The following is a 24,974-nucleotide window of genomic DNA, read 5'->3' as shown; positions in this document are numbered from 1 at the left end:
TGACAGAGGCCAGGCTAGTGACTCTCAATGTACCAGCTCCTCTCCACAGAGACCATGGTTTCTGCAGGGGTAGAAAGGCCAGGCATACTCTGTAAGACCCTGTCCCTCTGCTTGGTGACTGCGGGGAACTGAGTCTCAACCTTGCAGAAACTCTGCTGGAACTGCAACGCGATCTAAGACGTGACTCCTTCTCTGCCTCCACAGGGATCATATTTCCATGTGGTCTGAGGGCTATCTCGTGCTCACCTTCACAAGTGTATCCCCCACTAATGCCTTGCTCATCTGAGCCCATCATGGCCACATCTTGGAGGATGAAAACTAGTAACTTACCAGGTTTGGAATTTTGCATCAGACACCCCCTCCTTTTTTCCCTCCCATATTTATTTAGTAACCATGCTATAGGGGTTTCACTTCTTGGATAACATGGGACTCCCCACATCCCTCATGTAATAAAACCTTCCTCACCTCTTTACCCCTTGTTGTAGCCATCTGAGGCTCCACTCTAACCAGTCTGCTCAATGTATTATTAATGCAAATGTTGGCCATTGTGGTATGGCATTTATGATGTGGCTCGCCATGTATTTGTATCTAGTTTCATCTATATGATGAGTCTGTCACATAGAAATTATTTCCATTCAAAGGATGAAAAAAAACTGAGGCTTACAGTGGTTTGTAAAAAGTACTTGAATCTGTATGGTTGACCAGAGACAGACCTGGCTACCTGACTTCACGGCTAACATGAGTGCTGGGAATAATTGCAGCTAACATTTATTTCACTTTCTCAGTGTGTGATATTTTGCCAGAAAGGGTATTTGATTATTATATTAAGTCCTTAAAAATTACTCTGAGGGATGGATGATGGTGGCACATACCTTAAATACCAGCACTCAAGAGGCAAAGGTAAGCAGATCTGTCAGTTCGAGGCCAGCCTGGTCTAAAGAGACAGTTCCAGAACAGGCTCCAAAGCTATACAGAAATCCTATCTTAAAAAACAAAATAAATAAATAAAGTAAAATAAATCTCCCAAACCAAAAACTTACTAGAAGGCAGGTGAAGAATATGATGTAACCTAGAACCCTAGCATAGGAGGTTGAGGCAGGAGACTTGTGAGTTTGAGGTGTGTCTGGGTTATATAATAAGATCCTTGCCTCCCTAAAAGCTCCCACAAGCTAGTGGTGGGGGAGGGGAATAAAGAATAGAATGAAGATGAACAAATGGTACCAGGAGAGAAAGATGATGCACCAGATGTTGACTCTTCAAAAATGCTTAGCAATATTGCCAGCCCTTTCCCAAATTAACTTTGGATAAAAGAGATGGCTTTTACTAAAATTTGAGCTCATTCTGTCATTCTGACGGAAAGAAGAATTTCAAGAGAACTCAATAGTTATGAGCTAGCTGTTGGGTGGCTGAGATGCAGCAGACAAATTCCTGGAATCCCTGATGCTTCAGAGACAGAAATAAACAAAATAGATAGCTGTATAATCAGCAAGATTGAATGGAAACATTTGACAACATTTCACAGACTTAATGACAAAAACACTGACACTGGGTAGAAGTCCAGCTTAGTCTAACAAAGGTCACACGTGGAAACCCACAGCCAGCATCATATTCCGTAGGACACTGGCAGTTTTTTCTCTGAGATCAGGAAGCACAAAGGATGCTGCTGTGACCACTTCTGTTCAAGAGACTCTTAGGACACACACCACACAGAACCATCAGGCTAGATAGACAATGAAATAAAAGGTGCCCGATTATGAGGTGGTAAAATACACATCTGAAAACACACGAGCTTGACTGTAGAAAATCCTTAACCTTCTACAGAAACTCTCAGAACTAAATGAACAAAACCAGCAAAATTGTTGGACAACAAAGTGAACGTGCCCAGATGAGCTGTATCTCTGTATACTAATATTGACCGTGAACTGTTAGATTTCCTTTTCTTCCTGTCAGTAGTGGCTTGAACCTAGGGCCTCTCATGCATGCTAGGCAAGTGTTCAGTTACTGAGCAAGAGCCCCAGTCTGAACATTGGACAACTGAAAAGGAAATCAAGAAAGTATTTTATTTATGAGCTCACCAAAAAAGGATAAAATACTTAGAATTGACTCCACCAAAGAGATAAAGAACTTGCACCCAGAAAACTACCCAATAAGAAAAGATGAAAGAAGACAAGGAATGAAAGCCAGTGGGGTTTACAGGTGGGAAAACTTCATCTCATTATTGCTGTTTGCAGTGCTGGGGATCGAACCCCAGGCCTTGTGCATGGTGAATGATGCTCTATTGTTGAACTATAGTCCAAGCTATGCCTTTTTAATTTTGATTTTGAAACAGGACGTCACTAAATTAATCAGGCTGGACTTAAATTGGCTTTGTTAGACATCCTTAGAGTTATGGTACTCCTGCTTCAGTTTCTTGCGTGACTGGAATTATCAGCATGAATTAGCTTGCCTGAAAGCCTTTTTTTTAGTAGATGATAATATTGCTGAAAATAGACTATCAGCTCTATGCACATCAGATCAAAATCCTAGTAGCATCTTGTACAGAAATAGAAAATCCATTCTAGATGTCCTGGAACTCACTACATAGACGAGGCTGACCTCAAGCTCTCAGACATCCACCTGTCTCTACCCCTAAGAGGTGGGGTTAGAGGTGAGTGCCTTAAAAGTATCTTGACAAAAATGAACAAAATCGCAGGACATCCTTGGTGATTTCATAATTTTAGTACAGAGCTTCAATAATCAAAATATAAAATAAAGGCAGACATACAGATCAGTGAAGTAGAATTGGAAAGCCCAGAACTGCTCATGCACACTGGCCAATGATTAGATTAAAGATTAGTTGTTACTATGAATGTGTTTGTGGAGCACAGTTTTTGCACATCTAATGTGTTGTCAGTCCCGAGCAGGTAGCACATCCATCACTTCATTTGCCATTTTCACATTTGTTAAGGACATTTGTCTCTGCTGGCTCCTTTGAATTGGTCAGTGTCACACAGGGTTGTCCTGCTGAGTTGCAGGACTTGGAAGGCATTCTTGCTGTCCAACTGCACCTCTGTGACCAGATGAGGTTTGATCAGGATGCTAAGATTGTTCTATGATGGAAGAATGATCTTTTAAACAAGAGATGTTGGTGAAATGGGATATTCAGGCAAAAGAGTGAAGTTAAGCCTTCAGCTAACATTATATAAAAGTCAACTCTAAGTGGATCAAAGACGTAAAATGGATCAGAGCCGAAAACCATCAGACTTTCAGGGGACAAGATGAAAGCATCTTGAACTGGGCTTGGCCTGGTTTCTTTGTTATGATGCCAGTTGCATAGGCAGCAACAAAATAGATAAATTGGATTTAAGCAAAATTGAAAATGTGCATCAGATGATGTTATCAGTCATGTGACCCAGCAGGTCTTTGCGGCATTTTTCACAATAATCAAGGACAGTAAATGTGTATTCATGGATGAGTAAGTAAAAAGAATGTGATGTCTATTCTCATGGCTGTGCTGTTACGCCTTTTAAAAGAAGGAGGTTCTGTCAATGTGGTTATGTGAAAGATCCTAGAGTACATGATGCTGAGTGAGATAAACCCTGCACAGAAAGGCAAATGATCTCTTTCAGGAGAATCTCACAATCCCTGCGGACAAAGAGAGAAGAATGAAGGTTACCAGAGACTGAGTGGCAGCAGGAGGGATGGGGGAGTTTCTGGCCAAGGGCACAAGGTTTGAGACAGACCAGAGGGTTAAGTTTTGAGAGGTATGACATAGCAGGCAGATTATAGTCCACTATAATGGATTGCAACGAAATGAACAATAAATTTCAAATGTCTTAGCATAGAAGGATAAGGGAAGTAACAGGTGTGTTAATTAAGTTGAACTAATCCTTCCAAACTGTATCTAGATATTGTTTCTCTTAAACATATTCTGTTATGACATCAATTTAAAAGCCATTAGAACAATAAACAAAGAACTATACAAGAAAGTGAAAAGTCTACTTCAGAACAGCAGAAAATACTTGTAAATAAACCATCTGACAAGAGGCTGATGTTCAGAGTGTGTAAGAAACTCCAACATAGCAAACAGAGAAACAAAAGCAAAGAACCCAGCTGAAATACAGAGGACAAGAGTAGGAAGGTATGGACTTGATAGAAAGTGTGTGCATGGCCAAGAAGCACAGGGAAAGAGGCTCCACTTCACTTCTCAGTCACTGACCAAAGGGAAATCAAAGTCACAATAAAGCAGCGCGCACATCTCTTAGGACGCACACCATTAAAATCACAGACAGGAAGCAAGAGAGTTGGAATATATAAAGATATTAGAGCTCTGGGGCATCACTCAATGGGAGGGTAAAATGTAACCATGAGACACGGCACTGTGGCTCCTCAAAAGAGTAGAGAATTGCATTCAACTCAGTAACTGAATCCAGGATTGTAGGGGGTGGGATAGATTACAAGAAGTTTTGGAAATGGACAATGATGGTGTTTACACAGCAATATGAATATACCTTCTGCCACTGAGCTGTACATTTCAAAAGTCTACAATGGCATATCTAAAAATTAAAAATGATTTCTATGTATGGGTGTTTTGCCTTGTATGTCTTTGCACCACATGCATGCTTGGTACCTGAGGAAGACAATAGAAGGTACTGAATTCCTTGGAACTCAGTTACAGACAGTAATATGCTACCATGTGGGTGCTGGGAATTGAACCTGTCCTTTGAAAGAGCAGCTAGTACTCTTAATTGTTGAGTCATTTCTCCAGTCCACATGTGTGTGTGTGTGTGTGTGTGTGTGTACACACACACACACATATATATACATATATATGGGTATATATATATATATATGGGTATTCATATATGTGTGTGTATATATATATATTTAGAGAGAGAGACATATATATGATACACACACATATATTACGCAACACCAAAAAAAGTTAATAGAAAAAGAGGCTTGTGCAAGGAGCTCATGGTGTAAATATCAGCATGAGGATCAGAAACTGAGTATATGGGCCAACAAGATGGGCCATCATGTATGAGAGCCTGCCATACTCCCCCCCCCAGAGTATCTACTCCCAAATACTACACATAAATAAAATGTACAAACAAATTTTGTCTGGTGAAATGCGTTAGCAGAGAAAGGACTTGCTCACCCACCTTAGTTCAGTTCTCAGTCCCTGGAGAATTGGCTTTCACAAATTGCCTTCTGACCTCCACTCATGGGCGTGGAACATGCACCCGAAATGTATAAATATGCAGAAAGAGTATGACTTAATACAGGTCCTTCCTATCTATGGATTTTACATTTATGGATAAAAACAAGCCTTGGAAGCAAAGTACTTGGAAACAATATGTCTAGAGTGAAAAATATATTGCTTCCTCCTGTCCTTGTCCCTTACTGAACACAATAAGACCAGAGTCTGCAGTATTCTTTTTTTTTTTTTTTTTTTGGTTTTTCGAGACAGGGTTTCTCTATGGCTTTGGAGCCTGTCCTGGAACTAGCTCTGTAGACCAGGCTGGTCTCGAACTCACAGAGATCCGCCTACCTCTGCCTCCCGAGTACTGGGATTAAAGGCGTGCGCCACCATCGCCCGGCTAGACCAGAGTCTGCAGTATTCTTATTAGGTGTAAGAAATAATTGAAAGAAGATTTGAATGTATGGGAGGGTTGTAGAGTAACATGAATATTTTACTACATTCTGAGGGTTGACTGTGTGCTTGGCTTAGACCCTAAATTCTTTTTTTTCCATTTATTTATCTATTTATTTTTACTTAAAGATTTCTACATCCTCCCCTCCTCCCATTTCCCTCCCCCTCCTCTCATCCCTCTCTCCCTCCTTGTCCAGTCCAAAGAGCAGTCAGGGTTCCCTGCCCTGTGGGAAGTATGACATAAACAGGCCTGGGAGCTTTTCAGTTTTGTTTACACACTGTTGCAGCTTGCTTCCTGGCAAGGACCTTAAAACACCATCGAGTTGTGGCAAAACACTTCTCCATATTCCTTAGCAAATTAAAGACCCATGTGGTCAGAAAAAGAAAGATATATAGTAAAGAGAGATTCAAAGAGTAAGAAAACCTCTAAATGGTTTGCAGTGTATTAAAAATGTATACAGGCTAAAGATTAAAGTTCAGAAAGAAAGAAAGAAAGAAAGAAAGAAAGAAAGAAAGAAAGAAAGAAAGAAAGAAAGAAAGAAAGAAAGAGGGGAGCCTGGGAGGCAGAGACAGATGGATCTTTTTGAGTTCAAGGATAGCCTGGTTTACAGATGGAATTCCAGGACAAAGATGTACAGAGAACCTGTTTCAAAAAGCCAAAAGTTAAAAGTAAAAATAAAAGAAATAGAGGTTAGAATAAAATCACATAAAGATGGAAAATACACAGAGAATCTTGATACTGTAGTTATTATGCTCTCTTTGAATTGTTTGAATGCTGAGGAAGAAATAACAGCTGCTAAAAGGTATTTGCTTATAAATGCTGCAGAATTATTCCAAGATAGATATTTTGAAAATACCTTGGCTTTAAAATTGAAGTCAAAAGGTATGTTACTTTGGAGAAGAGATTTTGCTTTAGTTTCCATAGAAAATGAGAGGCTTTGGATTTATTCAGAGTTAAGAAAAATCCAATTTGATCAAGGGAGGTCACCTGAGAAATCTCCGACAGGAACAGATGGCCCAGATGTCTGAGTTCTTCATCCAGAACAGGTTCAAGACTGCTTCCTGAGATGATCAAGACTCACCAGATACTTCAGTCAGGACTTGATCATAATTCTAAATTTTCTTTTGGTCCCCATAAGACTATCAGCGCCCCCAACCAGCTGGAAGTAGCCTGAAATACTACACCCACATTCCCAAAAAATGGACTATAGATATTTTTCTTTATTTTTTTTAAAAGAGGGGGAAGTGGTGAAGGAGAATTGTCTGTATTCTGTCAATTATGTTATAAATAAAGCTGATTGGCCAGGCAGGAAATATAGGCAGGAAAACCAGACAGGAAGTAGAAATGATGTAATGAGAACAAGAGAATTCTGGGAAGGAGGAAGTTGATTCCTCCCACTCCTGCCCAGATCACTGAAGCAGCAGGATGTGATCTGCTCCACTGAAAAAGTTACTGAGCCACATGGCTAACACAGATCAGAAAAATGGGTTAATCAAGATGTGAGAGTTAGCCAGTGAGAGGCTAGAGCTAATGGGCCAATCAGCTTATAATTTATAGAGATCTCTGTGTGAATTTTTGTTGGGACTAAACAGCTGGGGTATGGGCAGGACAGAAACCCCAACAACAAACAAGCAGGCCTGACCACTTCATGTTACTGGGAAGTCCAAGGTCCTCCACCCTCCATCCAGGTCTAGGAAGGTAAGCATCCAAACAGACTAGGTTCCCACAAAGGAGTACATGCAGTAGGATCAAAATCCAGTGTCATTGTCCTTGGCTTCTCAGTTAGCCCTCCTTGTCCGATATGTTCAGAGAGTCCGGTTTGATCACATGCTCCATCAGTCCCAGTCCAACTTGCTTTGGTAAGCTCCCATTAGATAAGCCCCACCATCTCAGAGGGTGAGTGCACCCCTCACGGTCCTGACTTTCTTGCTCATGTCCTCCCTTCTTCTGCTTCTCATTTGGACCTTGGGAGCTCAGTCCAGGGCTCCAATCCACATTGGATTGGATCTCTGTCTCTAGCTTCATCCATCACCAGATGAAAATTCTATGGTGATATGCAAGATATTCATCAGTATGGCTATAGGATAGGGCCATTTCAGGCTCCCTCTCCTCAGCTGCCCAAGGATCTAGCTGGGGACATCTCCATGGACACCTGGGGACACCTCTAGAGTCAAGTTTCTTGCCAACCCTAAAATGGCTCCCTTCATTAAGATATATGCTTCCCAGCTCCCATATCCACCCATCCTCCATCCCAACCATCCCATTCCCCAAAGCTCTCCCATCCCCCTTCTCACGTTTTTCTCCCCATCTCCCCTTACCCCCACCCCACCCCCACCACCAAGTTTCCAATTTTTGCCTGGCGACCCTAAATTCTTAATCACTTTGAATTTCTATTGCTGTACTGATCAATCTATTGTTGGTGTTATCATTGACAGGGTCTCAAAATGTAACCTGGGCTGACCTTGTGCTCCTATTCCTCCTGCTTCATGCTCTCTCTCTCTCTCTCTCTCTCTCTCTCTCTCTCTCTCTCTCTCCATATGATCTTACTATGCAGCTCTGGCTAACCTGGAACTCACTACAAAGACCAGGGCGAGTGGGAACTCATAGACATCCACCTGTCTCTGTCTCTGGTGTGCTGGCTGAGGTTCAAGGCATGCAGCTTGTGTGGTGTTTATCATGAGATTAACATGCATCCACCACTAAGCTAAATGTATTTGAATCTTTAGCCATGTTTTTCTTTTGATGACTTTTGCCCATTTTGCACAATGCTGATAAAGAATTTGCTCCACCCCCAACACTATGGGGTAAGAAGGGAGGGGAGGTCACTCACCTATTATGTCCAGCTGGATGGAATCACTCCTCTTGGAACTGATTGGATTGAAGGCCTCACACTGATACTTCCCGGAATCTTTCCTCCTGGCAGGATCTATGCTAAGGGTGCTGTTGTCCAGGGATAGCTTCATTCTATGGTTAAGCTTCAGCCTCTGGCCATTGATGAACCAATGGATGGAGATCCCAGTGTCCTTTGTGAAGCAGGTCAGGAACACAGAGACCTGATTTTTGACTGTGGTGTTGCTGACTTGGATGGAGGGTGGTGTAGTCACTGGCTCTGTGGATAAACAGTGGAGGGGACAGCTGAGAGTCCTTCAACCTTAGAGATCTTAGCCAGCTCACAGGGCCCACAGAATGACATGGCCCTCTGGAAGATAGCATGTTTAGGTTCAAGATACAACCTGTGAAGAGAGAGCTGAATCTTCTTCCTACCCAGATCACCCACAGTGACCCTCCACTCAGGGTATGTGTGCAGGTTCCACACTAGGAGACCCTTTAGCCCACATGACCACAAATCTCATAGTGGGCGATGTTTTCCCCATTGATTTTTGTGCAAATTCTTGTTCACACTTTCTGTGAGTGTGAATAGTCAGGTCCCTCCATTATAACATACGCTTCTGTTTCTTTTTTATTAAATAATATATCATGGGGTTCAGATGGCCCAGCTAATCTTTTTTTTTACGCTTTTGTAGTTTTTTTAAATTTTTTTGAAAAAAAAATTTCTGCCTCCTCCTAGCCTCCCATTTCCCTCCCCCTCTTCCTACTCCTCTCCCCCTCCCCCCACTCCTCTCCCCTCCCTCTCCAGTTCGAAGAGCAGTCAGCGTTCCCTGCCCTGTGGAAGGTCTAAGGTCCTCCCCACTCCATCCAGGTTTAGGAAGGTGAGCATCAAAACTGGCTAGGCTCCCACAAAGCCAGAACATGAAGTAGGATCAAAACCCAGTGCCATTGTCCTTGGCTTCTCATCAGCCCACATTGTCTGCCATGTTCAGAGAGTCTGGTTTTATCCCATGCTTTTTCAGTCCCAGCCCAGTGGCCTTGATGAGCTCCCAATAGATCAGCCCCACTGTCTCAGTGGTGGGTGTACCCCTCATGGTCCTGACTTCCTTGCTCATGTTCTCCCTCCTTCTGTTCCTCATTGGGACCTTGGGAGCTCATTCTGGTGCTCCAATGTGGGTCTCTGTCTCTATCTCCATCCATTGCCAGATGAAGGTTCTATGGTGATATGCAAGATATAACCACTTTGGAAATCAGTGTGGTGGTTTCTCAGGAAATTCGGGATCAACCTACCCCAGGACTGAGCAATACCACTCTTGGGAATATACCCAAGAGATGCCCTATCATACTACAAAAGTATTTGTTCAACTATGTTCATAGCAGCATTATTTGTAATGGTCTGACAGTCTCTTTTAAACTTACTCTTTCCTTTGTCTCTGGGGATATACTCTGTCATTTTTTTCATTCTTTTTGTACTCTTTTTATTCTTTTTTTGTACTCTCTTCACTCTTTTCCTTTTTGAGGCCTTCAATTCATCTTCTGCCTTCTGTTTTTAGAGGGCATCCCTCACAGCATTAGTATGGATTTTAAGGTCAATTTTGTTATATGTATATGTATTTATAATCTTGATTAAGGTATTGTGATTGTGTAGTTCATTTAAAAATGTAATGTATAATTAGGAAATATAGGTTGCTAATGGATAATCATTGATGATAGTAAAGCTTGTAGTCATGTTAGTTAGATTTTCTAGATATATAGAGATATATTTCAGTTAGATAGGCATTCATCATATCTTTCAAAGACTACAGAATATGGCATTTAAATGTGTTAATAAATTAGGGTTTTTCATGACAATGAGACACGTCTGCTGCTGGCAGCACCAATCTACTTCGAGAGGAAGATGGGCATCGAAGAGGCTCCTTATAGAGTTGGTTAGCCATTTGGGCAAGAAACTGCTCTTGCCTGGACTGTTGTATAAACTGGACACAAAGAACCCTCAGAGAGAGGACTGCTAAATTTGCCTAAAGATGAGATGGTCTTTCGGGGATCCTGCTTCATAAAAAAATTCACAAGACATTCTGCAGGACACATCAGATAGTGACTGAATTGCCTTTAAAATTTCCTGCTTCATGGAAAAGTCTGCTGAATACAATGGGCCTGAAGGCTGAAGATGGATGCCCCAATGGTACAAAAGAACTTTGGGTGACTGTACAGACAGCGAGATGTCTCTGTCATTTTTAGAGTTTTGGACTTCTTGTTTGCTTAGGTAATATTATATCCTTCTGGAGTCTTTGATGGAGTTAAAAAATGGTTAATTATAGTTATAGTTATACTTAGTTATGATAAAAGATAAAATAGATATAAATATTATAACTGTAATTCTTGCTTTATAACTGTTTTTGCTATATGTAATTGTACTATGTTAAAATGAAAGCTTTCTTTTTTGTTTAAACAGAAAAGGGGGAAATGATGTGGGAGTGACTTCTTTCTAATCTGTTGCTTTCATTGGTTAATTAATAAAGAAACTGCCTTGGCCCATTTGATAGGCCAGCCCTTAGGTGGGTGGAGTAGACAGAACAGAATGCTGGGAAGAAAGGAAGTAAGGACAGAGACTACATGCTGCTGCTCTCTGGGGCAGATGCGATAAAGCAAGCCACCAAGTCAGACATGCTAAACCTTTCCCGGTAAGACTAGTGCTACACAGATTACTAAATATGGGTTAGGCAAGATGTAAAGAATAGCCATTAAGAGGCTAAAACTAATGGGCCAAGCAGTGTTTAAAAGAATACAATTTGTGTGTTGTTATTTCTGGGTATAAGCTAGCCTGGTGGCCGGGAGCTGGGTGGCAGGAACGCAGCCCACAGCTCCCTCAACAGTAATCTGGACCCAAAAAGATGAACATGGGATGTACTCACTCATAATTGATTTCTAGCCATAAATAAAGGACATTGAGTCTATGATTTGTGATCCTAAAGAAGCTAAATAAGAAGGTGAACCCAAAGAAAAACATATAGTTATCCTCCTGGATATGGGAAGTAGACAAGATTGTCGGGAAAAAATTGGGATCATGATGGTGGGTGGGATGGGGGTGAGGGGAGATGGAGAGAAAAGTGAGAAGGGGAGGATGGGGGGAATTTGGGGAAATGGGATGGTTGGGATAAAGGAAGGGTGGACATGGGAGCAGGGAAGTATATATCTTAATTAAGGGAGACTTGAACCTAGAGGGGCTCCCAGGTGCCCAGGGCAATGTACCCAGTTAGTTCCTTGGGCAGCTGAGGATAGGGAACCTGAAATGGCCCTATACTATAGCCATACTGATGAATATCTTGCATATCACCATAGGCCCAGCTAATCTTAAAGGTGTTGAAGCCTACACTTCTGGGCTTGGTGAAATCCCAAACTAAGTAATTTCTATTTGAGCTGGGCTGTGGTGGCAAATGCCTTGAATCCCAGCATTCAGAAGACAGAGACAGGTGGATCTCTGTGAGTTCAAGGGAAACCTGGTCTACAGAGTGAGTTCCAGGCAGACACTAAAGTTACACAGAGAAACCCTGTCTCAAAACAACAAAATACATCTATGGATCCACTGCTGGAGATAGATGTGCTTTGCCCAAGATGAGAACCTATGGATTGCTTCCAGACCAATATGGTTTCATGGAACAAGACCTCCTGAAATGTTGCCTTGAATACCCCTCAAAAACACAGCCCTCACCCTGTTCACCTGTGAGCTCATTGTAACCCTGGAACATCGATTGCTCCAATACTGAGGGGAGCTGGGAGGTAAGTCAACAGCCACAGGGCTGGAAGCCAGAAGCCCCATTCTCTGGGACTTTCCCAGTGGGACAAAACCCAGGGGCCCCTCCCCAACTCTCTTGTCTTTCTTAGCCAGCCAGCAGGGAGTATTCCTGTGGCTGGGCTATCTACAAACCCACCCCTCCCCACACCTGCCTTTTCCCCTTGAGCTCAGTGGAACCCAGGAATATAGATTGCTTCATTCAATACTGAGGGTACCTGGGAGCTTGTTCCTATACTGAGGAGACCTAAGAAACAGCCATAAGAAGCATTAACCAATATGCCACGACACTGACGGCCTCATTTGAAGGAAGAGATGGGTAGGCGCCAATGCAAGAATTCCTCCAACATCCTAAAAAGCATCATGTAACACCAAAACCCATCAGACACACAAAAGGAAGACTTGATTGTCCTAACCCAGAAGAAGTAGAAGAAAACAACTTTAAATGTAACTTTATGAAAATGATGGAAACCTTTCAAGAGGAAGTTAAAAATTCCCTTAAAGAAAAGGAAGAGGGGGAAAAAAACGTTGGAAAAAAATTAACAAATCCCTCAAAGAAACCCAAGAAAAGAAAAAAAAAGCAGACAGGTGATAGAAACAGTTCAAGACTTGAAGACTGAAATAGAGATAATAATGAAAACCCAAACCGAGGGAATTCTGGATATAGAAAATCTGAGTAAATGAGCAGGAATGACAAAGACAAGTATAACCAACACAATACAAGAGATAGACGAAAGAATTTCTGGCGCTAATGATACTATAGAGGAAATAGATTCATTGGTTAAAGAAAACATTAAGTCCAACAAATTCTTAACACAAAACATTCAGGAAATCTGGGACACCATGAGAAGACAAAACCTAAGAATAATAGGGGTAGAGCAAGGAGAAGAGCTCCAGCTCAAAGGCACAGAATATATATTCAAAAAAATCATACAAGAAAACTTTCTCAACCTAAAGAAGGATATCCCTAGGAAGGTACAAGAAGCTTACAGAATACCAAATAGACTGGATCAAAAAAAAAAACCCTTGCCATATAACAATCAAAACACAAGACATACAGAACAAAGAATGAATATTAAGAGCTGCAAAGGAAAAAGGTCAAGTAACATATAATGGTAAACCTATCAGAATTACACCTGACTTCTCAATGGAAACCATGAAAGCCAGAAGGTATTGGATAGATGTACTGCAGACACTAAGAAACCATGGATGCAAGCCCAGACTACTATACCCAGCAAAGCTTTCATTCACCATCAAAGGAGAAAAGAAGATATTCCATGCCAAAACAGATTTAAACAATATGTATCCACAAACCCAGCCTTACAGAAAATACTAGAAGGAAGTCCTCAACCCAAGGAAGCTAACTATACCCACAATAACACAGACATCCGATAACCACCAGCAGCATAACTCAAAGAAGGGAAACACACAAATACTACTACTGAAAAATAACCAGAGTTAACAACCAGTAGTCATTAATAATTCTTAATATCAATGGACCTAATTCACCAATAAAAAGACACAGGCTAAGCAAATGGATATGTAAACAGGATTCAGCATTCTGTTGTTTACAAGAAACATGCCTCAACCTCAAAGACAGACATTACCTCAGAGTAAAGGCTTGGAAAAAGGTTTTCCAATGAAGCGGACCTAAGAAACAAGTGGGTGTGGCTATCCTAATATCTAACAACATTGATTTCAAACTAAAATCAATCAGAAGAGATAGAGAAGGGCACATTATACTCATGACAGGAACAATTAATCAAGACAAAGTCTCAATCCTTAATATCTATGTCCCTAATATAAGAGCACCCACACATGTAAAAGAAACATTACTAAAATTTAAATCTCACATCAAACCCCACACAATAATACTAGATTTCAACACCCCTCTCTCACCAGGTCAACCAGACAGAAACTTCATAGAGAAATAAGAGAACTAACAGATGTCATGAATCAAATAGACTTAACAGACATCTATAGAACATTCCACCCAAACAAAAAAAGAATATACCTTTATATACCTCATGGTACCTTCTCTAAAATTGATCACGTATTCAATAACAAAGCAAACCTCCACAGATATGAAAAAAATTGGAGTAACCTTCTGTGTCTTACTGAATCACCATTGAGTAAAGTTAAAATTTAACAACAATATTACTCCCAAAGCCTACAAAATCATGGAAACTGAACAATCAACTACTGAACTGGTCATGGAAGAAATAAATGAAGAAATGAAAGTCTTCTTTGAATACAATCAAAATAAAGGTACAACATATCCAAACCTATGGGACATGATGAAAGCAGTGCTAAGAAAGTTCATAGCACTAAGTGCTCACATAAAGAAAATTGAGAAAGCTCACTTTAGTGACTTAATAACACACCTGTAAGCTCTAGAAGAAAAAGAGGCAGACTCACCCAGGAGGAGTACAAGACAGGAAATAGTCAAATTAAAGGCTGAAATCAACAAAATAGAAACACAGAAAACAATACAAAGAATCAATGAAACAAGGAGCTGGTTCTTTGAGAAAGAAACAACAAGATTGACAAACCCTTATCCAAACTAATCAAAAGGCAGAGAGAGAACATCCATTAATAAAATCAGAAATGAAAAGGGAGACATAAGAACAGACAATTCCTCTGAATTGAGGAAATTAAGAAAATCATTAGGTCCTACTACAAAAACCTGTACTCCACAATATTGGAAAATGTAAAAGAAATGGACAATTTTTTTAGATAGATACCATATACCAAAACTAAATCAAGACCAGTTGATCAATTCAAATAACCTATAAGCCACGAGGAGATTGAAGCTGTCACAAAAACCTCCCAACCAATAAAAGCCTAGAACCAAATGGCTTTAGTACAGAATTCTACCAGAACTTTCAAGAAGAGCTAATACCTATACTTTTTAAAGTGTTCCACATAATAGAAACAGAAGGGTCTTTGACAAACTCTTTTTATGTGGCTACAGTTACCCTGATAACAAAACCACACAAAGACTCAACCAAAAAAAAAGAATTACAGACCAATCTCACTCATGAACATCAATGCAAAAATTTTCAATAAAATACTGGCAAACCAAATCCAAGAACACATCAAAACAAATCATCCTTAATGATCAAGTAGGCTTCATTTTAGAGATGCAGGGCTGGTTCAACATACAAAAATCCATCAATTTAATTCATCATATGGATAAGCTGAAATAAAATCTTAATATCATTTTATCAGATGCTAAAAAATCATTTGATAAAATCCAACACCCCTTCATGATAAAGGACTTGAAGAGATTAGGAATACAAGGATCATATCTAAATATAATAAAAGCAATATACAACAAGCATACAGATAACATCAAATTAAATGGAGAGAAACTCAAAATGATTCCACTAAAATCAGAAACAAGACAATGCTCTCCACTCTCTGCATATCTCTTCAACATAGTTCTTGAAGTTTTAGCAATAGAAATAAAAAAAAACATAAGGAGAACAAGGGGATTCAAATTGGAAAGGAAGAAATCAAACTTTTGTTATTTGCAGATGATATGATAGTGTACATAAGTAGCTCCATAAACTCTACCAGAGAACTCCTACCGTTGATAAATTCCTTCAGTGACATGACAGGATACAAGATCAACTAAAAAAAATCAATAGCCCTCCTATTCATAAAAGATAAACAGGCTGAGATGGAAATCAGAGAAACATTACCTTTCACAATAGCCACAAACAACATAAAATATTTTGGAGTAACACAAACCAAGGAAGAGAAAGAACTTTTGACAAGAATTTTAAGTCTTTGAAGAAAGAAATTGAAGAAGACACCAGAAAATGGAAAGATCTCCCATGCTCTTGGATAGGAAGGATCAACATAGTAAAAATGGCAATCCTAGCAAAAGCAATCTATAGATTCAATGCAATCCCCATCAAAATCCCAACAAAATTCTTCACAGAACTCTAAAGAATAATAATCAACTTCATATGGAAAAACAAAACCTCCAGGATAGCCAAAACAATCCTAAACAATAAAGGAACTTCCAGAGGCATTACTATCTCTCATACCAAACTCTATTACAGAGCTACAGTAACCAAAACAGCTTGGTATTGACATAAAAACAGAGATATTGACCAATGAAATCTAACTGAAGACGCGGATATTAATTCACACACCTATGAACACCGAATTTTTGACAAAGAAACTAAAATTATTCAATGGAAAAAAGAAAGTATCTTCAACAAATGGTGCTGGCATAACTGGATGTCAACCTGTAGAAGAATAAAAATAGATCAATATCTATTACCATGCACAAAACTCAAGTCCAAATGGATTAAAGACCTCAATATAAATCTGACCACACTGATAGAAGAGAAAGTGGGAAGTAGCCTTCAATGCATGGGCACAGGAGACCACTTCCTAAATATAACCCCAATAGCACAAACAATAAGAGCAATAGTAAATAAACGAGACCTCCTCTAACTGAAAAGCTTCTGTAATGCAAAAGACACAGTCAATAAGACAAAAAGGCAACCTACTGAATGGGAGATCTTCACCAACCCCACATCAAACAAAGGTCTGATTTCCAAAATATATAAAGAACTCAAGAAATTAGACCTTAAAATTTTAAATAACCCAAATAAAAAGTTGTTTACTGAACTAAATAAACAGAGAATTCTCAACAGAAAAATTTCAAATGGCCAAAAGAGCTATCAGGGAAATGCAAATCAAAACAACTCTGAGATACCATCTAACACCTGTCAGAATGGCTAACATAAAAAACACCCTTGATATGTTATGCTGGAGAGGATATGGAGTAAGAGGAACACTCATCCATTGCTGGGGGGGAATGCAAACTTGTGCAACCTCTTTGGAAATTATTATGACGTTTTCTCAGAAAACTGGGAATCAACTTACCTCAGGATCTAGCGATACCACTCTTAGGAACATACCCAAAAGATGCTCAATCATACTACAAAAGCATTTGTTCAACTATGTTCGTAGCAGCATTATTTGTAATAGACAACACCTGAAAACAACATTGTCCCTCAGCTGAAGAATGGATAACAAAAAGAGTGTGGCACATTTTACACATTAGAGTACTACTCAGTGGTAAAAAAAAATGACATCTTGAATTTTGCATGCAAATGGATAGAATTAGAAAACACTATCCTGAATGAGGTAACCCAGAACCAAAAAAAATGAATATGGTATGCACTCACTCATAAGTGGATACTAGCCATAAACAAAGGACATTGAGCTTATAGTTCCTAATCCTAGAGAAGCTAAGTATTAAGATGAACTCAAAGTAAAACATATATAGACCCACTTGGGAATTGGAAACAGACAAGTTGCCTGACAAAATTAGGAGCAAGGGAGTTGTGGGGTAAAAGGAAGGGGAGAAGAGGAGGGTTGAGGAGAACTTGAGGGAATGGGATAGTCGAAATGGAGGAAAGACAGATGTGAGAGCAAGGAAAGAGATATCTTGATTGAGGAAGCCATTATAGGGTTATCTGGAAACCTGGCTCTAGAAAAATTCCCAGGAATTCACAAAGATGAATCCAGTTAAGACCCTAAGCAATAGAGGAGAGGGTTCCTGACTTGGCCTTTCCCTGTAGTCAGACTGATGGAGGTGGGTCTTGTATCTTATCTGTTGCTTTCATTGGTTAACTAATAAAGAAAAGTGCTTGGCCTGATAGGACAGAAAATTAGGTAGGCGGAGTAAACAGAACAGAATACTGGGAGAAAGAAGCCGAGTCAGGCAGTCGCCATGATTCTCCCGCTGGACACAGACGAAGGTTAAGATCCTCCCTGGTAAGCCACATTGTGGGATACACAGATTATTAGAAGTGTGTTAGATCAATATGTAAGAGCTAGCCAATAAGAGGCTGGAACTAATGGTCCAAGCAGTGTTTAAAAGAATACAGTTTCAATGTAATTAGCCATGCGGGTGGCTGGATGCCAGGAACATAGCCCATTGATCATATTACAACATCAGACTGATGATTATCTTAAATATCACCATAGACCCTTCATCCAACAACAGATGCAGAGGCAGATACCTACATCAGAGCACAGGACTGAGCTCCCAAGTCCAGTTAAAGAGTAGAAGGAGCGAGGATTTGAGCAAGAAGGTCAAGACAATGAGGGTTCACGCACTGAGACAGTATGCCTGATCTAATGGGAGCCCACCAACTTCAACTAGACTGGGAGTGAATGAGCATGGGATCAAACTAGTCCCTCTGAATGTGGTTGAGAGTTGGGTCAGACTGAGGGGCCACTGACAGTAGCACTGGGATTTTTCTCTACAGCATTTACTGGTTTGGGGTTATCCTATTCTCTTTGGATGCATATCTTGCTCAACCTGGATGTATTAGGGAGGGCCTTGAACTTGCCACAGGACAGTGTGCCTTGTCCTCCCTTAGGATTGGAGCAGGGAGAGATGGGAGGGTGTGTGGAGGGAGTGGGAATTTTTATTGGTATTTTTTAATGTAATAAAATAATAATAATAATATACACCCCTCAAAAATTACTTTACCCAATAAACAGCATAAAGAAGTTTGGAGAAAAAAACTATGCCCATATTCCCAAATAGTGTCTATAAATGATTGTTTATATTTAAATAGAGATTTGCATTGGCATGAACCTTGGTTTATTAATACAAATTTAAGGTCAATTGTGTTATATGTATATGTATTTCTGATCTTGATTAAGGTATTATGTTTGTGTAGCTCATTTAAAAATATAATGTATAATTAAGAAATATAAGTTAATAGATAATCATCTACAATAGTTAGCTTGTAATAGTTAGATTTTCTAGACATATAGAATTAGATTTCAGTTAGATGTGTATTCTTCAAATCTTTCAGAAACCTTCAGGATATGATATTTAAATGTTTTAGAAAATTATGACTTTTCATGACAGTGAGACACATCTGCTCCTTTTTGGACAGGGTATCACTTTACAGTCCTTGCTAGCCTGGAACTTTCTATGTGGCCCAGGCTAGCCTTAAACTAAAAGAGATCCAGCTGTGTCAACCTCCCAGATGCTAGGAATATGATCCGACATCCTTGGATCTCACCATAGATATCTCTGGACACTTTCCTTGTGCACTCCTCTGCATGGTGACTCGACAGAGGAGTCTCTGTTCTCCAAGCAAGTGCACTTCACTGTTCTCAGCGGTCATCTCCTGCGCTGGTGGCCAGACGCAGTTCAGAGCCAACTAACCTGAAGGCCACCTTTCCACTTTCCCGTTCCTGACCTCAAGGGCTCTATGTACATCAATGACATTTTATTTTACTTTTTCCCATTCTTTTCTTTCTTTTTTTTCTTTTCTGTCCAGGGAGGGTCTCACTTGTAGGTTTGACTGACCTGGAATTTGCTATGTAGACCAGGTTGGCCTTGAACTCATATTGTTTACCTTCTTCTCCTTCCTTAGTACTGGCATTAAGGGTATTTACCACCACACTCAGTGGACTTTTGATTTTGTTTTTGTTTTTCTAGACAGGGTTTCTCTGTGTAACAGTTTTAATTGTCCTGGAAATAGCTCTTGTAGATTAGGCTGGCATTGAACCCTCAGAGATCTGCCTGCCTCTGCCTCCCGAGGGTTGGGATTAAAGGCATGGCCCACTACCGCCCAGCTCAACATTTGTTTTTTAAAACTTGAGAAGAGTAAGGAAGAAAGCATCATCAAGTTGTAAGTCACTAGGTTTACCCTGAGTCAGAACCAGGGTCCCAGGTGCCTTCTCCACCCTCCCTTCCCCTCCTGTGTAAGTCAGAGCTAAGCAAGTCACTCCTGAGAGCTGGGAGCAGAGCTCTGAATTGCGGGTCCCTATCTGTGGAGAGGGAGTTTTCTTCTTACATTTGGGGGAAAGGAATGTGAGCACAGTAAAGCTTTGTGTGTTCCTCTATGTCATGGAGGTCATAAGAAGAAAATGGAGGGGACAGGAAGGCCTTTGTTAGTGACAGAAAGAAATCTTAACCTTAAGGCTCTCCCTCCCCTGGGAAGTCCCTCCCACAACCTGAGGTTTCCAAGGCTGGGAGAAGCTCCTTCTCACACTCCAAGCTCCATCCCTATCAGCAAGGAGAAGTCAGAGCAGCAGGAGAAGATCAGACATAGGGATGGAGCAGAATGCTCAGGAGAGAATGGAGTTGTGCTTGTTCTCATAGACAAGGGCTGGAAATTAAATTCTCCTGTGCCTTCCCAGAAAGCCAAAAGACTCCACTCCAAACCTGGCGCTGATATTTCAGAGATCCACTTACCAATGGCTGTAATGTTCTTGACTGTGGTCTTATTGAGGCCAGGGACAGAGTTATAGATGAAGCAGGTATAGGATCCACTATTATTAGTAGTGATGTTGGGGATAAAGAGCTCTTGGGAGGATGACTAGATCTCTCCACTGACAAACCAAGAGTACTGTGCGAGTCAGTTAGAGGCTGCTTGACAGGAGAGGCTGAGGTTTGTCCTTGAATGGAAATGAGTATTTGAGGGGAACATGATTGGGACATCTGGACCATCATGAGAAAACACAGCAAAGGCACATGTGACATCAGCAGAGGGAAGGGCAATCCTGGTCTGTTCAAGGCCATAGTATCTCTGAGCTGTGCTATAACCTCATCTGAGCAGGTCCCAAAAGGAGCTTGGGTGTAGATTAGTAGAAGAGTATTCATGTAGCAGGCACAAGCCCTGATCCATCTCGAACACAGCACACAAACATCCCCGCTGCACACTCACGTGTGCACTGAGCCTGAGACTGATCTGTCCCCTGTCTCCATCACTCTGAGCCTCTGTAGGTAGAAGTTTCTCCAGCCCATTCCAGCTCAGTGCTTGGCCTGGATGCATTTGCTTGTGCTGTGCCACGAGGCCCTGGTCAGCCTAGGTATCTGTGTGGTGGGTCTGTGTCATCAACACAAGGGGACCCAGTTTCCTAGCTCTAGCCTTTTGTATAGACATACGTAGCCAGGATGAAGCAGACAATACCCACAGGTAATGTTCAGAGTGAATGGGTCACTTTGGGAGGTGCTCACTGGGTTCCGGGTTTCACACTCATAATCTCCTGTGTCATTCCTCACAACACTGAGTAAAGTGAGAGTCCTGTTGTCCTCAGACAGCTTCAGCCTGTCACCTTCTGAGAGGCTTTGGCCATTTCTCCTCCACAGGTAGGTTGTATTCTCAGTCTTTGGATCACACATTAATGCTACTGAGTCCTGACCCTCCATGGGATTGGAATTGTTGCTTGTGATGCTGGGCTTAGGTAGCAGTGCTGTGTGTGCAGACAACAGAGAGAAGGTTGTCCTGTGTGGTACCTCTGATTCTTCCAAGGGCCTCTTTCAACAGAGATTGTCTCATATCTCCCCTCAAACCCAGATCCTCAAAGAATCAGGGAGGAAGCAAAAAACTAGGCAGATGGAGTAGCTGAGCACTCAGACAATGGGGCCTCTGTGCTGTGTATGGGAGAAGCAAGGGCTTTCCCAGGAGGGAATTGAGCTGCAGTGTGTGGTGATGGACAGACTCGAGACTTGGAATCAGAGACCTCATGTTATCTTCTGGTCCTCACTGACCCATTGCGTGTCTTGGGACACTATGTGTGAGTCCCTCCAGCTGCCCTGACCTCCACTGCTCAATAAGGACAAGTGCCCTCCAAGCCTTTGCTGCTCAGGGGACTACTACAGATAAGTCATAATTAGTCTTCACATTGAGCTTCCCTGAGAAACTGACAACCCATCAGAGATCATACACAGATCAGGATCTGGCTGGCACTCAGGTCAGGCTGGGCTTCAGCTGGGCCATTCTTGTCAGAAGTTTTATGTTGATTGACATGAATCAGGGATCCATAAAAGAAGCCTGAGTCTAGGAAATGATCTATAAGACTCAGGGGCACCTAATAGAGTCTCCATGGTGGGGAGGCTGGAGATGTGGCTCTGGACAGATAGCTTGTGCCACCCGTGGCCTTTGTGACCCTGACTCAGTGACTGTTTCCTGTTTCAGTTTCTCTAGAATAGGACACAGAGTAAATGAACGTTGCTTGCAAGTTAACCTGAAAGGTGAGCAATGGCCTGACTTTTCACCAAGCAGTATCTCTTACTATTTGCCTGCAGGAAATAATTCCAGGGCTGGACCCCCAGAGGCAAGGAGCTGCCATTTGTACACTTTTCTCCCATCTCTTTAGGGCTCTCCACCTTCCTGCGAGGTCTCAGAAGACCATCAGGACAGCTGGCTGGTTGTCTTTAATAGCCCTCCACCTATGCTGAGCACACTGAGTCTCTGGAGGAGATGCCCAGGTGACCTGCCTCAAACATGACTCTCACAGGCTGAGGGTCAGCAGGCTACCAGCCTGCAATCAATCAGTGTCCCCTGTCAGCTCCAACAGGAGGTCAAATTCAAACCCAGTCTATAAGCTTCTCAGCATTCCTGGTCCAGTCTGGGAAGGAGGTCAGAAACAAATCTGGTGTTCATGTCTCTGTGAAAATCTCATGGTTTTCTCAGTCAGGCCCTGCCTGAGTCCTGAAGGGTCTTTCTCAAGGCCATGCTCATGATGAGCATCTAAGACCCTGGGCAGAGTCTGACATGCCTGGGCTGAGTTACCTCCCGCCCTCTCTCTGAGGGTAGATTCTAGTTAGGGATCCTGATTTATCGCTGGTTCCTCCACTCCGTTTCCTTTACTAAATGATGAACCACAATGTGGGGACCATAACACAGTCATCCAGGACAGACAATTCTATGTGTGAAGTAGGATTAAGTCCACCCATGCCCCAGAGATTACAGAGAATTACTTACGGTGGACGTGGAACTGCACCCATTTTTCAATATAATCAAAGTTTTGCATTAGCATATTCAACGTGTAGGCTCCAGTGTCTTTCCGAGTGACGTTCTGGAAGAGCAGGGATCCATTGGGGTATATTGTCTCTCTGCCACTGTATGCAGGCCCTGTTTTATTTACATTAGTTGACGCCACAAAACGTGCAATTTCATTACTCTTATGTGTATATGTTCCCTTGTACCAGTAAAAGCTTTGGAATGTCTTTCGCGGATTGTGGACAAGTAGAAGAACATTTGCCCCTACAGCAGCATGGGGCGGAACTGCTTCCACAGTGACTTGGGCCGTGGTGGGAGAGCTCCAGTAGATCAAAAGTGAGGCTAAGAGGGAAGAGAGAAAAATCTATCAATATTAGATCTTTGCATTTGGTAGAAATTGAGACCTAGGTGTGTTCAACTCTCAGCCTTGGTGTGTGTGTGTGTGTCTTATTGTCGTATTGCGGGAGTTCAGCAACATCACTCCAATTCCTCAGTACCCCTGAATATTTCCACTGAATTAAACTATTTTCTTGGGTGTCTGCACAGCAAACCCCTCACTCCCTCAAATCCCTGCAAACAATCAGAATCTTTGGTGAGTATAGGCATGTCTTCTCTGACCTCCTTCTCTAAAGACTCCAGCCTTCATTTTCTGATCTTTCCAGCTCTGTTTCTTCTGAAGTCCTTGTCAACCCCAACCCCACCTTCTAGATTTCCTTGCTGCTCTGTCTTCCTGCCCAGGACTATGTGTGGAGAACTGGTTTGATTTTGGTTTAAACCCCACTGCCCAGAACAGGTTCAGACACCTGTGAGCAAATCACTGTCCCAGAGCCTGGGGTTTATGTGCAGATTCCTCAGGGTCGTATGTATGAAATGACCCTGTTTACTGGCCCCAGTTTGAGTTTTACTTGGAGAGTCACCCTGACACAGTTGTGGGAGTCAGTCTTCAGGGTACAGAGGCCAGTACCCCCTTGCAGTGGGGAACCCCTGAGTTTTCCTCCTCACTTACCAATTCACATTCACTGGGAGCTTCCTGTTGCTCTCAGGCTTCAAGCAGAAGCCAGATGTCTCCTCTCAGGCACTGTCCCCCTCCCAGAAGACCCCATCCAGTCTCTGAGCTCCCCTGCTGTCCACACCCCTGAGGAATGTCTCCTCACCTGCCAGCAGGAGTCCCCTCCAGGGTAGCTGTCCTTTGTGGAGAGGGGCTGAGGAGAGCTCCATGTCTCTGCTGTGGCCTCGGCTCTTCCTCTGGAAAGGAGGTTTGCCTCTCGGGCTGCTGGCAAGCCTGGCTTCCCTGGTGTCTGCTTTTCTTCCCAGAACTGAGCCTCCTCTCAGAGGAGGAAGCCTCCTGGAGTCACATGGGCTGGGGGTGGTTGCTGTGTGTCAGTGCTGCCTCCGATCCTTCTATTCCATTCTCTTTCAGTGTTCTAGAACATGCTTGGAGCCATAGGCTGAGAAGTGTCCTGTGCCCCTACTGAACAGCAGCTCACCCCAGGGGCTTGTCCCTGCATTTCCTACAGCCAAGAGTGTATTTCCTTGTGACACTAAAACCCAGCAGAGCCCAGTCTGTCCTGTGATCTCAATGCTCAGGGAAAGTGGGAGTTACTCCAGGGAAGTAGTGGCAGTTATTTCTAGGGGCTGGAAAAGGTCTGAGTGTTGATTGGGGACGGATAAGATCCATGGTCATTGCTGTCAACAGTCAGAAGTCTGATACAATTTATCTCAGGGATTGACATCCCACATGCAGGAGGAGGTGACCTCTGTGTCCTAGAAAGAGCACTCTGTGCTCCAGCTCCTTATGAAGAGCCCTAGGGAGACACCCCACACCCCAGCTTGCTGTGTTGTCTGAATGTGATTCAGGTCTCCCATGCCCTCCCTGACCCATCTGGGATGCCTTTGTTCTCCTTGGTGAAGGCCCTGTGACCTCCCCATCTT

General features: G+C 42.0%; 1 pseudogene; it reads right to left on the bottom strand.

The window, feature by feature from the left end:
- Window positions 1-24,324, bottom strand: part of LOC142841489 (cell adhesion molecule CEACAM1-like) — a 28,466-nt pseudogene extending 4,142 nt beyond the window's left edge.
- Window positions 24,325-24,974: the final 650 nt, after the last annotated feature.

The sequence above is a fragment of the Microtus pennsylvanicus genome, chromosome 1 (assembly GCF_037038515.1).
Source record: "Microtus pennsylvanicus isolate mMicPen1 chromosome 1, mMicPen1.hap1, whole genome shotgun sequence".
NCBI classification, from domain to species: domain Eukaryota; kingdom Metazoa; phylum Chordata; class Mammalia; order Rodentia; family Cricetidae; genus Microtus; species Microtus pennsylvanicus.
This window is presented reverse-complemented; position numbering and strand designations above follow the sequence as displayed.